The sequence below is a fragment of the Rhipicephalus sanguineus genome, chromosome 2 (assembly GCF_013339695.2).
Source record: "Rhipicephalus sanguineus isolate Rsan-2018 chromosome 2, BIME_Rsan_1.4, whole genome shotgun sequence".
NCBI classification, from domain to species: domain Eukaryota; kingdom Metazoa; phylum Arthropoda; class Arachnida; order Ixodida; family Ixodidae; genus Rhipicephalus; species Rhipicephalus sanguineus.
Window position 1 is genome coordinate 164069288 of NC_051177.1, and position 13940 is coordinate 164083227.

At 44.3% G+C, this 13940-nt stretch overlaps 1 long non-coding RNA gene across 1 annotated transcript; it reads left to right on the forward strand.

Moving 5' to 3' along the window:
* Positions 1-769: 769 nt before the first annotated feature.
* On the forward strand, positions 770-13224 carry LOC125757250 (uncharacterized). The gene is made up of 4 exons (XR_007415182.1): positions 770-814; positions 880-930; positions 5204-5297; positions 13124-13224. It is a non-coding gene; the product is annotated as an uncharacterized LOC125757250 (long non-coding RNA).
* Positions 13225-13940: the final 716 nt, after the last annotated feature.

Genomic DNA, 13940 nt, shown 5'->3' on the forward strand with positions numbered 1-13940 from the left:
ACAGATAATCGCAGCTCGACGAAACCACACTCTTATTCAAGTACCGTATAACGTCCGGCACATAAACGGCCCATTTTTATTCCACCACAACGTACTGCATATAAGCGGCCCTTCAATCGCCATTAAGCGTGACAAATTCTGCGGTGACGGATTGGGCCCGCTATATGCGGCCGCGAGCGGTCGCAACGCTTATATGGAGCCCGAGGCGGAAATGGCTCGAGCGGACGCAACGCTTATATGGGGCCCGACGCGAAAGGCGGACGCAACGCTTATATACAGAGCCCCGCCTCCCTGACCTTCGCCTGTGTGAAAAGCCACAAATACGTTTTATTTTTAATAAAAATTATGGCCTGTAGCATATCACGACACTGCTGCCACCTACATTCTTTTTGGTTTAGACTGTAAGCTAACAGTTGCAACAGGTCTCGTACTGCCGGAGCACCGCCAGCTTCCCGTGAACACATGTGTGCCGCGCTTACATGTTTATCGTGTATTGTGTGCGTTTATTGCGTGCTTATCGTACGCGACATTCGTCGACTGGGCATTTTCCGCGTGTTGGGGCGTTCTCCTGCCTTGATCCAGTGGCGGATGATGGTCGTTGTTCGTTGCCACTCAACACAGCCTCACGGGACGCACAGCTTTGTGTCTGCGCTCAAAAGTGCTTTCTTGCTTCGTTCATCGATTACTCACGTTGATCGAGTGATCGAGTGTACTTCCGAAGACAATCCGCGTCCGAGTGTTTTGACAAGCGGCGACCGCGATTCCACAGGAGCGGAAGCTTGAGCCTTTTGACGAGCGACTGTGCCAAACTTGGGTAAGTTGAAGAAGGTCGCTGAACTACGTAACTTTGTTACTTCATTGCATGAAAACTGTTTGCAGGAACCGTCGTATTGGCACAGCGAGGATGATCAACAGATACCCGATAGGCAGGTATGTTTTGTGCTTTGGGTGCTCTTATATACACCACCATAAATGACATGTTTGAAGGATGCGCATTGCGCTACGCAATCTTATGCTTCGATCATGCAGGCCTCGTGTCGTTGTGCTGTTATTCCTTGACTGTTTACTGTACGAGATCATCGCTTGAGAGTGTTTCTAGAATCCCTTGTCGCCGTTAGAAAGTGTGTGCTTTTAAACACATGGGGTCGTCCATAATGTTTTCACTGTGGTGATGCGAGAGTTCACCAAACTCGGCAATAACACGCAAAATTATCACAAGACTGGGGACGTGATACAGGGGCGTAGCCAAGGGGGGTGTTGGGGGGGGTTCAACCCCCCCCCCCGAAATTTTTCAGTTTTGCTTGCGTGTATAGGCACGCACACATACAAACGCACGCACGAACATACATAAAGTATGGTTGAACCCCCCCCCCCTCGAAAAAAATTTCTGGCTACGCCCCTGACGTGATAGCAAAACACACAGCCCTGACACGCGCACACGATGATGGATATGTTTTCGTGGTTGCGTCCCCGAGCTTTTCGCCAGAAATCCATGCAGTTGTTTTGTGGTTAGGATTTTAACCTAGCTGCCTCATAAATGTTTTAAAGGAGCTCACTCGAAGTAATGTATTTGAGTGAATTACGTTACGTACTGGTACTAAGTGCACACTCCAACAAATGCGTACTTAATGTGAAGAAGCACATGTTTATATCAAATAGTGTTAGTAGACGAATATGTCAATTCAATTAGGTTAATTAAGCTAACACATGCTACTCTTTGTTTCAATATTGTGTGTTTGAGAAAATATGCGTGAGCTCGTGTTCTGCCATTATATATTTTTTCTTAGCATCTTTAAGCACACGAGGTTCTCTATCACAAATAACTTAGATTGTGCTCATGTTGCGAGAATGTTGCTTTATTGTGTGGTGCTTTAAGTTATTGTATTTTCACGCTTTTTTTTTACTTAGCATAGTACCAATATTGCTCTCTTACTTAAATGCATAACCAAGGTTTAGTATGCAGTGATTTAGGGTTTATTGAGCTTTGTAAGGTCATAAATTAAAAGAAAAAGATCTCAATTCTCATATATGTTTCCAGAAGTTCACAGAAAGTTGGAAAATATTATCGGTTTTGTGAAGGCCTTACATAACTTAAAATGAAATCAAATTGACAGCTCAACTCTACAAGACAAACTACACGGGAATTCGCTTTAGAGAACCAAAAGTTTGTTCCCTGAATGGCTTACATTCATGATGCAATACAATATGCATGGCTCATTCCCACCTCACACCAAGTGCACATGGACCACGCACACTCTTTCATTTTTTTATATTTCGATAAAAGTGTGCATATCGTTATTTTCATGTGGATCGCCCATAGGACTATGTGCATATTTCGGGTATTCCTTACAGTCTTGGGCAATAACTAGTTACTAGTAACGCGTTACCGGTAACTAGTTACTTTTTTCGGTAACTTGTAACTGTAACTAGTTACTTTTAATTTATAGGAACTTGTAACGGTAACACTGTTACTTTTTTACAGAGTAACTGTAATGGGAAATACCGTTACAGTTACTTTCCCATATCCTCTCCACCTTTCATCTTTCCACAGCACGGCTCCCCTACCAATTTAGGGGTGGAGGTCGCTTAGAGAATTATCTACCCTGCAGAAGACCGAGGTCAGCAGTCAGTCTTTAACACAACTTAAGTTTACTTGTAAACTACATGTAAGTCAATCATGTTGGAACTGAACAACTTGCTAAATTCAAGTAGTTTTTTTTTTCCGGCGTATATATATCCTTTTTGTCACTTGAGCTTCTAGCTCGGTTCTTGGTGTACCGGTGGAACATCACGACGCCAAGTTTATATTCTCCTTCGTCCGAGGCTGCGCAATAATCGTGTTTGACTGATGGCTAGAAAGCAGCAGAGCGCGAAACGGTTGAGAGGCACAAATACTGTGAACTAAGTAATTTTTCAAAACTTCTTTGAAACTAATTGTAAAAGGTTTACTCCAACTTAATACAACAATTATTAACAAAATCACATGGACGCTTTGCCTCCTATGCATGTGACATCCTCAGTATACACTGGCAACAAGAAAAAGAAAAGGAAAGAAAGAAAAAAATTTGCGGAGATCGACCAGTGTCCCATACGTCCGTGTAAACCAGTAGGGGAATGTGGTTGTTGCATGTTATAGTCGGATACAACTTTAGAAGTCAGTGGCATTTTCTCCTCAAAGGCAGATGAACACAAGCCTGCACCAATGGGCGCGCACTCGGGACGGACATCATGAGCGGGATGGCGGTGGCTTCGCCTTTGGAGAACATCGGCGCGTGCATGAGCGGGACTATTTCTTTTCTTTAGTCTCTCCTGACTTCTTAAGTTGTATCCGACTATAGTTACTATATATGCTACGACATGGCTCCTAAAGGTGCCATATACAGTAACTATATTGCAAGCCGACGCGTCGCGGCGAATGAACCGCGATTCCAGGAGTTCCTTCCCCTCACCTTCGTTCACGAGCCAGCGTCGTCACAGTGTTTACGTCAAAGCTATGCCCTGTTCTCCGGAAGTGTTAAACAAGCTCCATCTTAGAATGCGTTGCATGAGTTGCTTTAACAACATCCCGTTTGCCTTCTTTAAGCCTCGTTGATTCTTTCCTTCCCGTTTCGCCAATGCAAGTCGCGTCGCAATGCCCGCATCGGGCTTGTATATCACCCTACTCTGATCGTCTGCAGGGGTGCAATCTTTGGGTTTCGCGAACACATGCCCCAGAATATAACGGGACTTAGAAACGGTTTGTATGCCCAGCGGACGCAAAGCTAACCGAACAGGGTCTGATACACCTTGAACATATATATGGAACAGACACAATGGACGTCGTCTTCATTCGTCACACACTCTCCGTTGCTATTTGCATGCGCTTCTGGGTGTCGTTAATAAACATCCTATGATACTGCTGTCGTTCTAGTGCATCAACCACATTTTCCATTTTGAGTATCAGAGGACATTTGTTATTATTATTTGCAAATAAATTCCCTTTTTCACCAACGGTGCATGAACAACAAAATTGATGCAACAAAATGAGGTGTACACAACAAATGCTTGTGTTTGGCCCCCTATTAGGTTTACTTCGTCTAGGGTTTTACCACGTGCAATTTTGGCTGCCCGCATGCCTTCATACATATTTAATAAATGAATTCTATCGTTTGGTTTGTAATCTATTATTTATTTTATACAGTAACGGAAAAGTAGCAACGTTACTTCGTCACAGTAACTGCAACAAAGTAACGACGTTACTTGTCACAGTAAGTGTAACTGTAACAGGTTACTTTTGGAAACTCTGTAACTGTAACTGTAACAGTTACTTTAACAGAGCCAATGACTTCACCCATCAAGCACGTGTTTTTCAGACACCCCTCTCAATATCACTTAAATTCCACATGTGGGCTTTTAAAAGTACGCCGCCCGCTTTCCCCGCCTGTATAGTTGCCTTACCCACCATCTTCTGCAGCCCTTTGTGAGGGCTAGACGTGCCGCTCTTCTGCAGCCTTTCCAAGTGGCTTTCATACTCCACTCTTTTTTTTTGCCTTTGACGGCTCTCGCTCAGTAGACCCCCCCCCCCCCTTTTCCATTTTTTTTCCTTTTTTTCTCTCCTTTTTCTTGCTTTTTTTTTTCCTTCTTTGCAGCTCCCCTTACTTCTGAGATGAGAGGCCTGAGCGCCGTTGCAAACTTTCTTGAAATGATGTGGCAAGGGCTACACTCCTCTCTCTAGTTTTCTCTTTCCAGGCAGCAATTACCAACAGCGACAAGCACCACCGCTAGACATGACGTCAACACTAACCCTTTGAAACTAACACGCCAAGGATGACAAGGTGCCTTCGATAAAGATAGGTCCCCCTATGGAAACGTCGGCCAGCCTGTCTGAGGCACTTTCTCCTGTTTGAAACCTATCCCACTTTTTTGGCTTAGGTAACTGTAACACTGTTACATTTTACTGGTAACGTGCCCATGACTGATTGCTTACTGTGTACATGTGTGAATGTTGAACACGCAATGGCACTCTTTCAATAGTCTGCAAGTGGCTGGTCCACTAATACCTGTTCTTATTGCACCCTGATCCCTTCATTCAAGGATCGATCTCTTTAATATATGAATATAGACTTGCCTGAGGACATGTTTGGTACACACTATCTGTGTGTGGTTGGCTTTGTCTTGAGTGAAAATCAACATTTCCTTGTGGTATCTATTATGCATGTATCAGCGATGAGAGCTGTTCATGGCACCGACACAGAGGACAGATTGCAGTACAAGATAGGAGCATACTTCCTGCAAGCCCGGGCAAGCCATAATGAGTGGTAGGCATTTCTTTTCATCACTAGATTGCGACAGTTTGGACACATAGCACCTATAGACCTTATGCAAAATCTGCTGCCATCTAGCGGCCGCTGTGTGCATTTCCGCCATGTTGAAGGCTAAGCGCGCTCCGCATGTAGACAAGGCGCGTACATATCAACATGTGGCGGCTGATAAGAACGAAAATGCCAACATATTTTCGAGTGCTGTGTTGCTGAGATTGAGGAAATTGGGATGCTGAAAGAAGGTTTGCAGGAACCAAGCCTCCATGTTAGTACATTTCCTCGTCGCCGACGAGAATCAGCAGATCGTTCCGTTGCTTCGGTTACTGCTTACGACTAACGCCGTGTTTCCGTTCGCCGTTAATATATGTGGTATGTGACAGCATCGGCACTCATCAGAGAACACTCTTTCATGTCATGCCAGAACAAGAAAGTTTTCGCACCGTGTGCTTGCTGCAGGCACAAACCCACTTCGTGTACGAGCTTCAAAGCTGCATCGCGGCTACTCGCGCATGCCTGCGCTGCTGTTGATATTAGCTTGTTTATTAAATTGCGATAACAATTACATGTTAGACAGATAGCTCGTGCGCGTCATTGATTTGCAGCGGACGGACCGATTGTGCTGGAGCGTGTTGTTTGTAGTTTGTTTTCGATGGTGGAGTTTAACAAGGTAGCGTCTGGTGGGATGCTTTGCGTGCGTATTTCTTCACTATGCGTATTTTTCAAGCATTTCATGTGGTATCACTGCCAGGTTCAGACGGGTTGCCCGGATGTCCTGACCGCCCCCACCCCTTACTTTTTTTTGTTTAACTTATACCCCAGGAAGAGCAAATCGGGTTCTCCCAAAAGCTGATCCCCCCTTCGGAAAAATCCTCTGTACACTCCAGTTTGCTATGAAATGTTAACAGGTGCTTCATGTGCGTGGTACTTTTCTTATGAAACTAAATAAAATGCTGTTCCGGGAAATGTGCTACATTCTACCGTGGGTGCGCTACCGCTGGTTACGCGCTGAGGCGGTTTCAGTCGGCGAAGCAAAACTGCCTTGCCGCAGCGGGTTTAAATTGTAAAGCACCAGTAGGCCCCTAAAGCGACAATGTGAACACGAATATTCTTGGCGTTTCCTGTTATATAGGATCACATATCGGAAGGATATTCAATAAAATACCAGCTGATCGGCATCTACTTCTAGGAGACACTACACTTTTCATGTTCACTTTCCACGTGCATGAGGTGCGCAATTTTCTGCATTTTAATCGCACGGTAATTCTGTACATAACATAGGTCGGATGACTACAACAGCGAAATAATATTATTTCAAAGATAAAAAGAGGACAACGTTTTATTTAAAATTAGATGGACACTACGTCGGCTCGACATAGGCTGTCCCTCATGAAATATGCTTTCAATTGGGTCAACTGCACTTTCTTACCGTCATCGCTGCGCCTAGCCGCGCTAAATAAAGCCTCTTCCCAACCATCCTACATTATACAAGCATGATATTCAGATAGCTAACAACGCTTTATTCGCTACACTGAAAACAGACAGGCCAATTTGTAACCTAGTGCAGAGCTTCATTATCGACGACGACAGGCCTGCACGTGACTCGCAGTGTCAAACTTGTACCTTCTTCTCGCTGTGAGGCGGTTCTTTACACGTAATAACCGTCAACGTAAAAACTAGGAAATGCCGGTAACGTGTACAGGCCCGCCTGACATTTTTATGCCCTGATTGCCGACTACCAAAGCGGATACAAGCAAGAAGTGATAGCGGCGACAGCAATAGAATTCGGGCACAAGCCTCCAACATGGCGCCGAATCGTTAGCTTCGTCAAACCTCCAACAGATGGCAGCAATTTTGCATAAGGTCTATTGATATACAGCATATACTGGCCTTTAGCTTAGGAGTGAGAAACGTACCTTCTGCACTTCAGTGCAATGCATATTATTTAGTTTGCATTCCTTGAACATGGAACGTCGAATAGTTTGTATTGTTGAGCTTGTAATCTTTGAACATGGGATGTCGCTAGAGCCAACGTTTTGAAACTTGGAGTTGTCTTCATAAAGGGAGCAACTGTTAATTCTTGATGTTGCCATCTTGATGAAGGCAAGTCTACTCGTACAAGAGTTGGCTGCAGTGACATACCGTTTGAAGATTTTTTTCGTCTCTTCAAGCCTCCTCCATCTTCCATCGAACATCTGTTTTGTTTGTGCTGCCATGAAACTGTGGTGCAGCTGCCATGAAAAAAAAAATTGGGCGTGCGCAGGCACAGCTCCATCGAAGAAAAATAATTATTTCTTTGTTAAAGATAGTGAAGGCACACTAATGCAATCTCAGCCAAGATTATTAATAGTTGCTGACTCAATTTTAATGTAGTAGTTTCGTTGCTGTGCATACGCACGATGAAACTCTCATCAAAAAGTGGGAAGCAACCACACATGCTCCAGTGTTCAGCTAACCAGTCATCACTGCCTTTCTTTATGTTTCAGTCTTCCCTGAGCCTTTCTTTGATACACTGCCCCATTTGCCCCACATAATGCTTATCCCATCATCTGATAAACGATGCCTTCCTTACAGAGCACATAATGTGTCCTGTGATTCCTATTGCAGCCAAGTGAGTGTCTGGGTTGCAACCTTTTCATAGTTTAGCACGCTTATTTGAGGCCGTGAACACTATGCTGATGATTGCCCGAGCACCAACCGTTCTTATATTGTCGGATATCCCGTGCAGGTATGACATAGTGGCAAACATATTTTGGCCATCACGATTAGCCATTTCTTTGGCCTGGCAGCTGGAAGGTGTTTGTTTAGTAGGGCTTCTGCAGCCAATACAGCAAGGGGAGCAGGATATCCTGCTTGCATCCAGCGAGTTCTTGAAATCAAGCCTCGTCCACAAGAAATAGGAACATGATTATTTAGTACAATATGCAAGCACATAAGTTTTTAAATGTTTTAGATATGAGGATGACTGCGTCTTTCTTTATTAAATACCACAAAGGTTCTTTCGAATCTGAAGCCACTAACATATTAACACTGGCACATGATTACTAACACCCACTGGTGCTTACCCACGAGCATCCGGGCAAGGATTGTACCATATCAGGTTCCTGAATGTACAATTTCATTTGCATAAAAAGTGCATGGGCTAGTTATACGAACTGATGGGAAACAAGCCATTGCTGCCTCTTAGTTTTTCCCACTCAATAATGGTAGAAAGGTGCATTGTCTGACACTGCTCGGACAGTGGCGTAGCGAGGGGGTAGCAGACCGGGCCCATGCCCCCACTTGCCCTCTTCCCCGAAATGAATTTCTGCCTATGCCACTGTGGCTCGCTAACGCAGTAAAATTTCTGTTCCTATTACTTGTGGACAAGCCTTAATTTCCAAAGAACTCCCCTGACACAAGCAGGATATCCTGTTCACCTTGCTGTATCGTTTGCATATGCCCTACCCAGAAAACCACCTTCCAGTTGCCAAGCCAAAAAAAAAAAGCCAAATCTTGATGGCCGAAAAATGTTTGCCACGATGCCATATCTGCACGGAATATTCAACAATATAAAAACGGCTGGTGCTCGGAATCATCAGCATAATGTTCATGGCCTCAAATAAGCATGTTAAACTATGGAAAAGCAGCAACCCAGATACTCAGAGGAGAGGCTTGGCTGCAATAAGAATCACAGGACACGTTACGTGCCCTGCATATAAGGTACCGTTTATCAGATACTCCTATCACGGGGTAAGCATTATAGAGGGCAAATGGGGCAACATCTCAAGGAAAGATTCAGGGAACATTGCAACAATGTAAAGAAACGCAGCGATTGCCTGTTTGCCAAACAGTAAAGAAACTATACTACATTGATTATTGAGTCAGCAAGTATTCATAATCTTGGCCGAGATTGCGTTAGTGTGTCATTACACTACTTGTCAAAGAAATAACTATTTTTCCTGGACGCAGCTGTGCCTGCGCATGTTGAAGTTATTCTTTTTAAATTATAATATGTGTGATCTGAGTCCAAAAAACACTTAAAGATAGCGCCTATCTGTGTCCCTTCTTGTCCTGTCTTCACTACTCTCTGCAATAAACGTAATGGTTAAAAGGGAGCCGTTCGGCGACCTAACAGCTTGTCACTATTAGTGGGTTAGTAGGCCTTGAGGCGCTCCACGTTGACTATGTCGCGCCCTCGACGGCGCATGTCCAAAGCTGGTTCGATGGGTTCGATCAGGTAGTTGACCGGTGATGTGCACTCGATGACCCGGTAGGGGCCTTCGTATTTCGGCAGTAGTTTTGAAGAGAGGCCAGTTGCAGTGGTAGGGACCGAGAGCCATACGAGCGCTCCGGCGACTAACGTGGACTCAGAAGTGGTGGTGCCACCGTGAAGGCTCTTCTGCTGCTCTTGTTCGTGCGTTGTAAAGGTCTTTGCAAGCTTGCGACACTCTTCAGCAAGCCTGGCTGTGTCAGAAATAGGCGCACACTCAGATGGATCCGGCTTGTAGGGTAGTATCGTGTCAATGGTGTGCGACGGGTGCCTTCCGTACAACAGGAAGAAGGGTGAAAAACCAGTAGTGTTCTGAGGGGCGGTATTATAGGCGTAGGTGACGAAGGGCAGAATGGCATCCCAACTTGTGTGATCGGCGGCGACATACATTGAGAGCATGTCGCCGAGCGTGTGGTTAAAGTGTTCGGTTAGGCCATTCGTCTGCGGGTTGTAAGCAGTAGTTTTGCGGTGAACAGCATGGCACTCTTTGAGAATGGCTTCGACGACTTCCGACAAGAAGACACGGCCTCGATCGCTGAGAAGCTTCTAGGGTGGACCGTGACGCAGCATGAATCGGTGTAGCAGGAAGGAGGCAACATCGCACGCTGTAGCCGCTGTGAGGGCAGCGGTTTCGGCAGATCGCGTTAGATGGTCAACGGCGATGATGGCCCAACGGTTACCAGCCGAGGTCAGAGGAAGTGGTCCATACAAATCGATGCCCACGCGCCCAAACGGATGGTTAGGGCAAGGTAATGGTTGTAGACCGACTGGTGACACGTGCGTTGAAGGTTTTCGGTGTTGGCAATCGAGGCAGGAGCGGACGAACTTCTGCACGTAACGGTACATCCCTCGCCAGAAGTATCGTTGTCGAATGCGGTGGTAAGTTTTGGATACCCCAGAGTGCGCGCATTGCGGATCAGAGTGGAAGGACTCGCATATTTCAGCACGCAGACTTCGGGGTATCACAAGTAGCCACTGGCGGCCGTTGGCGTTGTAATTGCGTCGGTGCAGTAGGTTGTCACGAATGGCGAAATTGTGGGCTTGACGACGCAACGGGCGAGTGGTTGGTGTTGCCGACGGATCAGTGAGCAAGTCTATCAGCGAGGTGATCCATTTATCCTTGCGCTGCTCGGTAGTGATGGTGTGAACGTCGATGGAAGAAACAGCAATGTGAGATACTGAGCAGGAGGCATTGGCGTCAGGCAAGGGGGAGCGCGAGAGGGCGTCGGCATCAGCATGCTGGCGTCCGTTGCGGTACAGCACGCGGATGTCGTAGTCTTGCAGGCAAAGTGCCCAGCGGGCGAGACGGCCCGAGGGATCCTTCAATGATGACAGCCAGCATAGTGCATGATGATCGGTGACGACATCAAATGGGCGACCATACAAATAATACATGAAAATTTACTACTTTGAAAATTATTAGAGAAATACAAATGCAGAGGTTCATTATTCATATAAAGGCCTATTCATACAGCAAATATGAACAAACTAAGATGTTCACAGAAGTAACCATAGCGTCCCAAATTTGACTAATTTTCACTAACGCAGCGTTTGTCGTGAATTTTTAAAAATGCATAATTTGCTCAGAATTCCATCAAATTGTAAGAGCTATTTCTTCTTCACTTCTACTTATGCTAAATAGAAAGATATTTGTAATGTATAGCTTCAGTAGCTGCCAGCATGGTTGCGAATTTACGAAAACGCACTCTTCGTAAGATGGTCGTCGTCAACCGGCGACGCTCGTCGAATTTTCCTGTGTTGAAAAAAATTTTTATGTGAAAACAAATTGCGATTTCGTGCTGTGCAGTCATATGTGCACAACATACAAAATTATCAGGAAAATCGGAAACATCAAGTATACACCTTTTTTTTTTATCTTTCGTGGAATCGACCATTGTATATGATGTTATCTCTGTGAAAACACTTGGGTTCAGGTGATATTTTAAGTATCTGCGTGATTTCTAGAAAAGTTAGTCGTGAGTTCAGCACTGCTATGTGCTCTTTTCTTGAGTAGCTGTGCTATCCTGTCAAGATGTTTAACAAGTAACAACGCACTTGAATGTGGATTCTTCTTTGTGGCAAAAGAGCGCAGACAACGGGACGAAGAACATACAGGGCACAGAGCTGACTATCAACTGATTTCCTTATTGGAAAGTCTGAGAATCTGTAGGCAGGCGAGCAAAAATCGAAAAATGGCACAAATGCTATCAAGTGACTCGGCCGCCCGGCTTTTTTTTTGGATAGGGTTTACAAGATGCGGCAGAAGCCGATTTCATTAAAACATAAACACAAGCAAAAAATGGCAAAAAAGAACAATGACATGGTGGTCAATACCAAACTGATTAAAACCGCTAAAAGTCTGACATTCATAAATCAACAAAAACGAAGAACCAGGGTCTGAAAAAAAAGGTTTTTAAGCAAGTGACAGCAAGGCTAGAAAACTGCAACCACTAACAATAAAACAGAAAACAAAACAAGAAAACAAAACATGTGACAACAAGCTTAGTGATCACAATTGAGGCTCATGGCAGCTAATTTCTTCGTCAAATAGTGCTAGTGATAGCGCGCTAACGCAAGCTGCTCCCCTTTTGTGAATTATGTGCGCCTCATAAATTTTGTGAGCACATTACTCCCGATATTTCATGAGAACTTGCACATTGTCAAGCAATGGGGAGCAGCCGCATGATGTACAATGCCAGGTTCCTGCCTGTTGTTGCTTTTAAAGATTTGGCATGTTCACGCATTTTGTAATTTATGCATCGTCCGGTTTGTCCTACATATCATTTTCCGCATGATAATGGAATGTCATAAACGACGTTCTTCACGCATTCAATGAAATGATTTCTGTGCTTCTTGTCACAGCAAAAGGATACTGTTTCATCCCTGTTAACTAGCCTGCATAGGGAGGCCAGATGGTTTGGGATGGAGCACAAAACTCTTATGCCTACTCTGCCTGCAGTCTTCTTCAACCTATGAGAGAAACCGTGAATGTAGGGAACGTCAGCCAAGGGAGAGCGAGTGTGCTTGTTTGGCCTGTTATTTCTGGTCGTTCTAAGAGTGACGAGCATCTTTTCAGCTAGGGAGCTCAAAAGAGCACTAGGGAACCCCGCGCTCCTCGAGCGTTCCACTTGAATCGTAAAACTTGTTTCCGTCCACTGAGGGCATGATCGGATGAGGGCGTTTCTCATGGCAGAATAGCCTATTCCTGGAGTCATCCAGGAGTCATGCATGGAGTACCATTTGAGTAGCGAAAGGATGCTGTTATGCAACGTTACATCAAAGAAGCTGACCGAGCTAATTGGCCTGTATATGATAGCTGGCCTATCTATGATACCACAGCCCTCAGAAGTGCTGTATAGCGGTTTGTTTTCTTATGTTTTTGATCAAAGCAGCATTAAGCCAAGGCTATGGGGTTGGGCATTGAATACACGTGGATTATTCAAGTAAAATGGTAAAAATGATATCACTATTTCGAAACAGAAAGTCATCAATCATAAATTGCAGCATCTGTTGATGTGTTGCGCTAAGCTGTTCGCTTCAATGCCAAACTACATTTTCACACTCTCTCTTGCAGGTTTCAAATACAGCAACTGTACCACCACAACAGTGCAGCACAGGAGAGCCTATCGTCAGTGCCGCGTCGAGAAATTAAATAAAAAAGCACTTACTCCTGGAAACTTCTCGTATCATCTTATTGGTTTGTTTGTGAATATAAAACTGCACTTTCATGGGAATTGAATCAACTAGCCCCATTTATTGTCCCATTGAAACTAAATAAATTGACAATGTAGAGCTTGTTTCCAAATGCCTGCATCATAGGCCTACAAGATTACTTATTGGCTTCAAAATACTCTTACATGTAAAGAACGCTGTTGATATAGTCGTTGCTGGAAATGTTCTGCTGATATTTTTGTTACAATCCTCTAAAGCCTACACACTTTCGTATTGTTAACCACAAAAATATTTATTGACCTGTGTGCAGCAAACATGCTGTTGCAGGCATAAGGCTGCAATACGCTGAAACTCATACATCAGAATTCTACACACTAACAGCAGCCAATTCCTTGTAGACCCTCATTAGGTGTGCATGAGAAAGCGCATTAGACTGGCAAAAGACAGTCTAATGATTCTGATGTCTAAAGACATTAGTCTCTTTATTGAAATACATTAATTTTTTTTTTCTGTGAGATTAGCTGGTGCATGCTCCTTGTGTTAAGTAAGATGCAATTTTTCTAGTTCATGAAGTTGACTGACGTTATCAAATGATGTAGCAAATTTTCATCAATAGTTGCTGCAAATAGCTAACATGCACGGTGGAAATTTGCTAACTTACAAATACTATTTTCCTGCATTTAGTAACTAAGTAATAACAGTCGTGGTAGTAATGTTAC